Source organism: Lampris incognitus, chromosome 11 (assembly GCF_029633865.1).
Source record: "Lampris incognitus isolate fLamInc1 chromosome 11, fLamInc1.hap2, whole genome shotgun sequence".
In the NCBI taxonomy this organism is placed as follows: Eukaryota; Metazoa; Chordata; class Actinopteri; order Lampriformes; family Lampridae; genus Lampris; species Lampris incognitus.
Genome location: NC_079221.1, coordinates 8,879,940 through 8,889,682, shown reverse-complemented (window position 1 = coordinate 8,889,682; position 9,743 = coordinate 8,879,940). Strand labels below are relative to the sequence as shown.

General features: G+C 42.1%; 1 long non-coding RNA gene across 1 annotated transcript; it reads left to right on the top strand.

The window, feature by feature from the left end:
• The first annotated feature begins 1,737 nt into the window (after positions 1-1,737).
• LOC130121245 (uncharacterized) lies at positions 1,738-7,336 on the top strand. Its single transcript, XR_008811030.1, has 3 exons — positions 1,738-2,053; positions 5,247-5,310; positions 5,449-7,336. It is a non-coding gene; the product is annotated as an uncharacterized LOC130121245 (long non-coding RNA).
• The last annotated feature ends 2,407 nt before the right edge of the window (positions 7,337-9,743 follow it).

Here is a 9,743-nt window from a genome sequence, read left to right as displayed (position 1 = left end):
ATCTGAGGAATAATCTCTTGCCCTTATAGGAGAGCTAATGCAGTTGTATGTTGGCTAAAACAACTACATAAGAACATTTTATAATGTGGAAAAATGCTGTAATGTGGTGTGTTGTGGCTTTGACCTCGCAAAAGCGTGACGTGGCTGCTTCCTGTTGTCTTACATCTACACTATTTAGTGATAGTTGCAGGAACAGACCATCAGTACTTCTCTGTTTCTGCAAGACCAGCAGTCATGTTCAGTGTGCTGCAGACAACTCGGCTCTGCGGACATTTGGTACTCATGGTCATCCTGATGATCAACGCCCATGCCGGTAAAGTGGCCTATTTTTTTTGTGTGCATGTCTTTGAGATGCACACATCTCTGTGGCTTTGTGTTTTCCTGTCCCGTTGATTGTTTTCTTCCACATTAGGGTCTGAGCCCACGATGGAGCATAGAAACCAAACGGCATCCATTGGAGATTTTGTTCGTCTCTCCTGCAACCAGTCCAACATGAACACTACACAAGTTGTTTGGGCAAAAAATGGACTCGGGATTTTTACTCGTGATTTTGCACTGAATAAGACTAGTACAAATTTAACCTCAAATACTATCTCTGTCGGTCATGCAGAGCTTAATATTTCTAACTTTCGACACGAGGACCTGGGGATCTACAGCTGTAAAGTGACTGCTGTCCAACAAGGTGTCAGGATTACTGAATGGAATTTAACCATTAATGACAGTGGCACAGGCAAGTAAACCACATACAACGTACTCGATATCAGTCACTCCAGAACCACGCCATTCCTGTATTACAGAAGATGACGTTCAAAAGTTTACAGAAGTCATTAGATCTCCCACCCACCTAAATGTCTCCATTACGTACTGTGTTGGTGATGCTGGTGATGTTAGTGGTGATGTTGGTGGTGATGTTAGTGGTGATGTTGGTGGTGATGTTGGTGGTGATGTTAGTGGTGATGTTGGTGGTGATGTTAGTGGTGATGTTGGTGGTGATGTTGGTGGTGATGTTGGTGATGTTGGTGGTGATGTTGGTGGTGATGTTGGTGGTGATGTTGGTGATGTTGGTGGTGATGTTGGTGATGTTGGTGGTGATGTTGGTGTTTTCTTTGACTTTGTAGAGAAGCCAGCCTATCATGTTCTCCTTCCATACACACTCCTCCCTGTGACTGGACTGCTGCTAGTGGGCATCACTGTCTTTATAGTCTGGCGGTAAGCAAGTGTGTGTGTGTGTGTGTGTGTGTGTGTGAGAGAGAGAGAGAGAAAATCAGTGCTCTCTAGGTGAAACAGCGTTGTGTGTGTGTGTGTGTGTCTGTGTGTGTGTTGTGCTAGTATATTTTTGTGTTTTTGTTTTGTGGTGTGTATTTGAACTGAGTAAGGGACTGAGAAGAAAGTGTACTTGTATAGAGGAATGCGACCAACTGATCTGCTCTGCACTGTGTGTGTGTGTGTGTGTGTGTGAGTCAGTGCTCTATAGGTGAAACAATGCTGTGTGTGTGTTTGTGTGTATGCATATGTGTGTGTGTGTGTGTGTATGTGTGTACATGTGTGTGTGTGTGAGAGAGAGAGAGAGAGAGAGAGAGAGAGAGAGAGAGAGAGAGATAGAGAGTGTGTGTACATGTGATCTTTGCAAGGTGTGATCTTTGCAAGATGAAGTTGTGTTTGTGTGTGTGTGAGTGTGAGTGAGTGAGAGAGAGAGAGAGAAAGTGTGTGTAGGTGCGATCTTTTTAAGCTGTGATCTTTGCAAGACAAAGTTGTGTTTGTGTTTCTCAGCACCTGCTGCTTCATGTAAAACAGTGTGTGGGACGTTGGTAAATGAACCCCTGAGCGTTAACAGGTCCTGCAGAACCTGGAACTTCATACACTAGTTTTGTCCTGTCATGGAGGACACCTGGAAAATGATCAAATCAGTCAAAGGTCCTGGAAATATTACTGAGGTCATGGAAACCTGTTAGAGTTGGTCTAGTCTGGGAGAGGTCCTGGGAAATGATCTAAAAACAGCAGGAACCCTGATGAACATCTGGAGATGAAAACAAACCGAACCAAAAGAATGGAGGTAAAAGTAATACTTCATCGGACGGATGTTGGGTTACGGCTTTGAGACTTGTGTTTGGGGGCTCTTCTAATCTATAAAATGTAACTTTAAGAGCAAATTTAAGGAACAGGAAAAAGTACTTGTCTTTTGAGGTTATAGTTAGTGAGGGGGGGTACAATGTTGGTTTTTGACATATGAGGAAGTAAAGAAAGAAGTGGTAAGAAAGGACTGCAAGCAGAAAGTTGGTTGGGTGTTCATTATTCAGTGTTTGTACTTAATTTATGGCTTCGTTTGCATTCGTTTGATGGTAGAGCGTCTCTAGTCCATGGCGGCTAGCCAGCACAGGGCGCTGGGGCACCGCCCCCTTCAAATGCCAAGAGATGAAAATCTACTTAATCGTGTTAAATATAATTTAGTTGTATAATGCAAATAATTATGAAATAAAAGTGTTTTCAGTCTGTGAGCGCCCGTCAGCAGCCATTAAATATTGGTTCAAATGGTATCTGGTTGATTTCTGTCTGAATACATGTACTTCCTGGGTGAGGGGCGCCGGCCAAACGACACCTTATCTAAGCTCTCATAACGTGTGGTGAGCAGGTGACCTGAGGCTGCTCTCTGATTGGTTTCTTCAGATTTTCCAGGGGACGCAGCTCTGTGCACCCCAGACACTCCCACTTTTATTGGCAGCGAACTGGTATTGTTTTAATGTTTTTTGATCTAATGTGATTGGACAATTCTCGTGGCTGTCAATCATGTTCACACCCACCACAACACCTTGTCTCGACTGTCAATCATCCACCGTCTACGAACCCTGATAAAGTCCATAGGCTACACTGTCCTTCTTAATAACTCTGTGACTGTGTGGACATTAAAGCAGCTTTCAGGTGTGCCGCGCCAAGGTAAAATTTGCCCCCCCCCCAATTTTTTTTTTTTTAGCACCACCCGCCGCTGGTCTGCAGAAATAGAATCCACGTGTGTTAGGCTGGGATGACAGGATCTAGTTTATCAGCGATGGCAGTGCTGCACACAGGAAAGACACAACCCCCGTCTTTCCTTTGCATTGACAGAAAGGCAAAGAAGTCCATCTGACAGGCTATCAGATGAACACACCCGTGAGATACTTCAGAGATTTAAATCTTATCTGGAACAGAATACCAAAATATAACCTATCTCGAGGTTTGAAGCTCTCGGAAAATAGGTGCAACATACTGCAGCAGGTACAACGAACGCCAAAAGAGCGGAACAAACGTCACATCCTGTCATTTCTGGTCAGATGTTGGTTAAGATATGCTGCAGTAACTGCTTCAGGTGCAGGGAGGTCTGAAAGCCCAGCAGAGAGCAGCAGAGGATTAATGAAACCTCGAATACCACCACTCTTTTGCCAATAGAGGGCGCTCTCCAGAGTGGAACAATAAGCGCGTGCGTGTGTGTGTGTGCAGGCATAATCCATATTAAATACAATACTAATGTCCCAAACTAACAAAGCCTGTTTTTTTATTGCAGACTCATTGAACTATATGCACTGAGAGAAGACCTGATATTCTCTACTACTATCTACTACTATCTACTACTTCTACTATTACTACGATCTACTACTTCTACTACTACTATGATCTACTACTTCTACTACTTCTACTACTACCACTATTACTATTATCTGCTACTATCTACTATCTGCTATCTACTACTCTCTACTACTTCTACTGCTACTATCTTCTACTACTACTACTACTTCTACTACTACTATGATCTACTACTTCTACTACTATCTACTACTTCTACTACTATCTAGTTCTACTACTACCACTATTACTATTATCTACTACTATCTGCTATCTACTACTTCTACTGCTACTATCTTCTACTACTACTACTATCTACTTCTACTACTTCTACTACTACTTCTATTACTACTACTACTACTATCTACTTCTACTACTACTACTACTACTACTATCTGCCATCTGCTACTCTCTACTACCTTCTACTACTACTATTATCTACTACTTCTACTACTACTTCTATTACTACTACTACTATCTATCTACTTCAACTACTACTACTATCTACTACTTCTACTACCACTTAATTACTACTACTACTACTACCGATTACATTTAAAGCGCTGCATGATTTTGCTCCCAGTTATATTTCTGATCTTCTCATTCCTCATTCTACTTCCCGACCACTCCGATCCTCAAACCTCGGTCTTTTATCCGTTCCTCACTCCAACTGCAAAACAAAAGGTGAGCGCACCTTTGCAGTTTTAGCCCCAAGCCTCTGGAATAATCTCCCCCAATCCATGAGATTCGCTGAATCTTTGGGCTGTTTTAAGCGGCTTCTAAAACCCATCTTTTCAGGCAAGCTTTTTTATAGATTCCTACCCCTGACTTCTGTTCTGTTTCAGTTTTAGCTTGGTCTGTTACTCCCGATGCCATGTTTTCACATTCATTCAATTTATTTTATGTATTGATTCATATTTTGTGTATGGAGTGTAAAGCACTTTGTATGTTTTTAAAAGTGCTATATAAACAAAATTGTGCTTACTTGAGTTTGCTTACTACTATCTACTACTACTATCTACTACTTCTTCTTCTACTACTACTACTTTCAGCTGCTCCCGTTAGGGGGTGCCATAGCAGATCATCCGTTTCCATCTCTTCCTGTCCTCTTCATCTTCCTCTGTCACACCAGCCACCTGAATGTCCTCCCTCACCACATCCATAAACCTCCTCTTTGGCCTTCCTCTTCCCCTCTTTCCTGGCAGCTCCACACTCAGCATCCTTCTCCCAATATACCCAGCATCTCTCCTCCACACATGTCCAAACCATCTCAATCTTGCCTCTCTTGCTTTGTCTCCAAACCGTCCAACCTGAGCTGTCTGTCTGATATACTCATTCCTAGTCCTGTCTGTCTTCATCACTCCCAATGAAAATCTTAGCATCTTCAACTCTGCCACCTCCAGCTCCGCCTCCTGTCTTTCCGTCAGTGCCACTGTCTCCAAACCATACAACAACAACATAGCTAGTCTCACAACCATCTTGTAAACCTTCCCTTTAACTCTTGCTGGTACCCTGAGTGAAAGGGGAGGGCTTTACCTGATATTCTCTATATATCCTTATCTGTTTTAACCTTTCAAGCATCACAAGGTTGATATCCTGATTTCTGTCAATGGTGCAAAAGTAGGAATCTTGGCTCCTTTATGTCTCTGCAGAAAAGTCAGGATGCAGACCTCCAGTCAGGGCCATGGCCTTTCACACGGAGGAGCAGAGGAAGAGGTCAGTAGGGTGAGGCACATCATCGGTGCTAAAACTCCCATGTGCTTTTGTTTAGGCTTTTCCAGAGACTGAACTCTTTTTGGAATATTCAGAATTGGCAAAACATTCAGTTCTCCTCTCGCTGTGTTTGCCCAACAGGAGATTATCTATCAAAACCAAGTCCAAACGAACAACAGCCGAAACCACAACCCGAGGGGTCAGTACATTGAGAGACAATGTTCACTCTACGATCACATCTGAGATGGGAATAACAGTTCTGCTGAGTCAATGCCAAACAAACAACCAAGGACACAGGACCCTGACAGAGAAGTTGCATTCCATGACTGATAAAAACTGAATGCCACGTAAGAGGATGCCATATCAATAAACTGTAGTCATTTAGTACTGAAAAGAGGTGAAACGCAGATAAAAGGAACCCCCACTGCTGTAAAATTCATCTTTTTTTTTCCTGAGGCTTGAAAAAGTACCTTATTTATCAGTTAGGAGATCACAATTAGTAAAAACAAACCCAGGTAAAGTCCTATTCAAATTGAATGCAAACACTTGCAAGGTAAGTAACATATGAAGTATGTCTCTCGAACAAAGAGGATGATTGTACGATTGGTTTATTATGTAATTTTATATTTATAACCATCATGTGATCTCATGGGCTCTGTAAAATAAGGACAGAGTTATTTGACTAGTAATGCAACGATGTGCCACAAGAAATTTGTGCCCAAGTACTTCCTGTTTGAACTGTCAAAAATATTTCGGGTGGGGGGCTGAGGAGTTAAATCTGAACCCCCCCCCCCAGGGCTACATCAGGCTGTGACCCCCAAACTGGGAGAGTGGCTCCAGCAGATTCAAGGAACAACATCTGAGGTCTCTGTCCAGAAGAGTGCAGTCCTAAGTGTAATGATGTTTATGTTAACAATACATATGGGTGAGCTGTTGGTGTCAGTGTAATGTGTGCAAACCGGAACTGGGGGGAGGAATAAAACACCTAGCTGAGCCAGCAAGAAGTTCCAAACACTGTCTCTATGTCAGTATAAAAAATAAGAACATTACATAAGAACAGCTACGATACCGCACAGAACCCTCAAACTCCCACAGGACCCGAGCTTGAGGAAGACACACACTACCCGAAATACTACAGTGAGAGAGGGAAATATATAAGACAAAGGAGCTGGTTGTTGACCTGAGGGGGGACATGACACCAGTAACCCCTGTCTCCATCCAGGGGGTCAGTGTGGACACTGTGGAATACTAGAAGTACCTGGGGGTGTATACAGAGAATAAACTGGACTGGGCTAAGAACACTGATGCCCTCTACAAGAAGGGACAGAGCCGTCTCTACTTTTTGAGGAGACAGGTCCTTCAACATCTGCCAGACAATGCTCAGGATGTGGTATGAGTCCATGGTGGCCAGTGCTCTCCTGTTTGCTGTTGTGTGTTGGGGCAGCAGGTTGAGGGTAGCGGATGCAAACAGCCTCAATAAACTGATCCGCAAGGCCGGTGATGTTGTGGGGGTGGAACTGGATTCTCTGGCGGCGGTTTCTGATGGAACTGGATTCTCTGGCGGCAGTTTCTGAGAAGAGGACGCTGTTGAAATTATGTGCCATCATGGACAATGTCTCCCACCCACTCCATGACGTGCTGGTTGGGCACAGGAGTACTTTTAGTAATAGACTCATTCTGCCCAAAAGCACCACAGAGCACCACCGGAGGTCATTCCTGCCTGTGGCCATCAAACTTTACAACTCCTCCCTCAGACTCAGACTGTCAGGCACTCGAAGTTAATGGTCATTGGATTGGCCCTGTCGAGTTTTGTTTGTGCTGCTTGTTTGTGCTGCAGTAGTGCAGTATAGATAGGGTGTTATGTACACCATGCTTGTTGATATATTTTGTTCGTATTTCTATTTCTTATTTATCTTTTATTTCTGTTTGTTTCTGTTTCTATTTTATTATCTTGTATCTCGTTAGTTTTTAGTTATTAGAGTGTGAGTGTCTGGGATAAATAAAGGATTCTGATTATACATACATACATACTTACATACATGTATATATATGTATATATATATATATATATTCTTAAGAACAAGGAGCTGAAGGTAGCAGGCAGAGTTGAAGATGCTAAGATTTTCATTGGGAGTGATGAAGGAGGACGGGGTTAGAAACGATTATATTAGAGCAGTGTTTCTCAACCCAGTCCTCAAGGACCCCCTATCCTGCAGATTTTCATTGTAACCCTGCATAGGTAGCCCTGCTTGTACTTACTCGACCAATCATCTCGCAGCACTTAATTATGCAAGGTGTGCAACGTCTGACAAAATTCATTGCTGATTGGTTGAATAACTACAAACAGGTACCTATTCAGGGTTGCAAAGAAAATATGCAGGATAGGGGTTCATTGAGGACTGGGTTGAGAAACACTGTATTAGAGGGACAGCTCAGGTTGGATGGTTTGGAGACAAAGCAAGAGAGGCAAGATTGAGATGGCTTGGACATGTGTGGAGGAGAGATGCTCGGTATATTGGGAGAAGGATGTTGAAGATGGAGCTGCCAGGGAAAACGAAAAGGGAGCCAAAGAGGAGGTTTATGGATGTGGTGAGAGAGGACATGCAGGTGGCTGGTGTGACAAGAGGAAGATGCAGAGAACAGGGAGAGATGGAAACGGTGGCGACCCCTAACGGCAGCAACCGAGAGTAGTAGTAGTAGTAGATTTCTTCCATGGATGTATTATAGTAGAGGATGCCAGATCTAAAAATGGCGCCTGTTCATTCCTATGAGATTTTTTTTCAAAAGACTTTTATTTATAACAAACAGGTATACAATTAATAATAATAATAATAATAATAAATCCATCTTATATAGCACTTTTCTAGTACTCAAAGTCGCTTTACAATAAATAGAGTGAAACAATTGTCATACAGAGGAAACAAAATTTTTTTATCACTTTAGTTTTTATTGAAGTTTTTAGGTCAACACAAACATGGCATCCGTATTCAGAAGTAAACATTGAATTATCTACATTTACTTGCACACAAGCCCAACAGGGCAACTCAAAACAAACAAACAAAAAAACACACAAAAAAATGAACTACAAGAGCTTCCTGTGGGTCTAACTTTCCAGTCTTAAGTGTTGTCATGAATTATGTTGTTGCGTGTTTGCTCCTTAAACCATGTCCATTTCTTCCACTGGTCTTTCATCCGAGGTACTGTAAGTCTCAATCGATGAGTCAGTTTTTCCATTGTATGAATGTCCTCCACTATTTCTATCCATTGTCCTTATGTGGGGGCGTCCACCTGGCACCATTTTCTTGTGATTGCCTTCTTAGCCGCAATCAGCAGTATCTTAACCAAACATCCATCACTTGGCCCTATATCGTCGTTTTTAAAATTACAGAAATAGAGGGTCATATAGCACTTAGGGAAGTCATATCCAAGTACCTTTTGTATTACATCATGAACCATCTCCCAAAACATCGCTAGCTTATTACATTTCCAAAATATATGCGAGTGGTCTACATCCTCTGTTCCACATTTCCTCCAGCATGACAGTTTGGTGCTGGAGTATCTATTTTTGATTTTTGGTGTAATAAAAAAAGTATCAGATTTTTCCAGGAGAATTCCCTCCATATACGCGAACTAGTGGAGGATTGATGAACTTTCCACATATTCTGCCAGTCCTCCTCTGTAATTTCTGTGCCAAATTCTAATTCCCATTTTTCTTTTATATATGTAGTTGAGTGTTGACTAGTTGTGAGAGCTTGATATAGTACAGATATAGTCCTAGATTTTCTCCCTTTATATGCGTTAATTATAATTTGAATCACACTGTTCACCTCCATGGAGGGTCCTCCCCTGATACGTTTGTTGTGATAATCCCTTAATTGTAAATATCTAAAGAAGTCATGATTCTTCAAATCAAACTTGTCTTTCATACCCTGAAAACTCTCCATCTCCCCTTTTTCCTCTAGAGTGCACCATGCTGTGATTCCCCAGTTAACCCACAGTTTAAAAACTGTATCATGCCTCGCTGGAGTAAAGTCTATCATATGCTACCCATCTCAATAACTGTATCTCATCTTGTAATTTGTTGATTTTAATCAATTTAAACCATAACTCCAGTGTAAATAATGTGACTGAATCCATGTGGGGTTTTGTTTTCTTGTATACTTCTTTATCCCCTAAAATATTCTGGATAGGGTACCCACCATATTCCCTTTCCATGACTTTCCACTTGGCCATGTAATCTTGCCTACACCAGTCAACAGCATATCTCAGCTGGGCAGCTTTGAAATATTCTTTTAGATTTGGTAAACCCATACCTCCCTTTTCCTTTGAGAGTTGGAGAGTTTCATACCTTACTCTTGGCTTCTTCCCTCCCCAAATAAATCTAGATATTGTCCTATCCCACCTATCAAATTGAGCTTGAGTCCCCTCTACAGGCA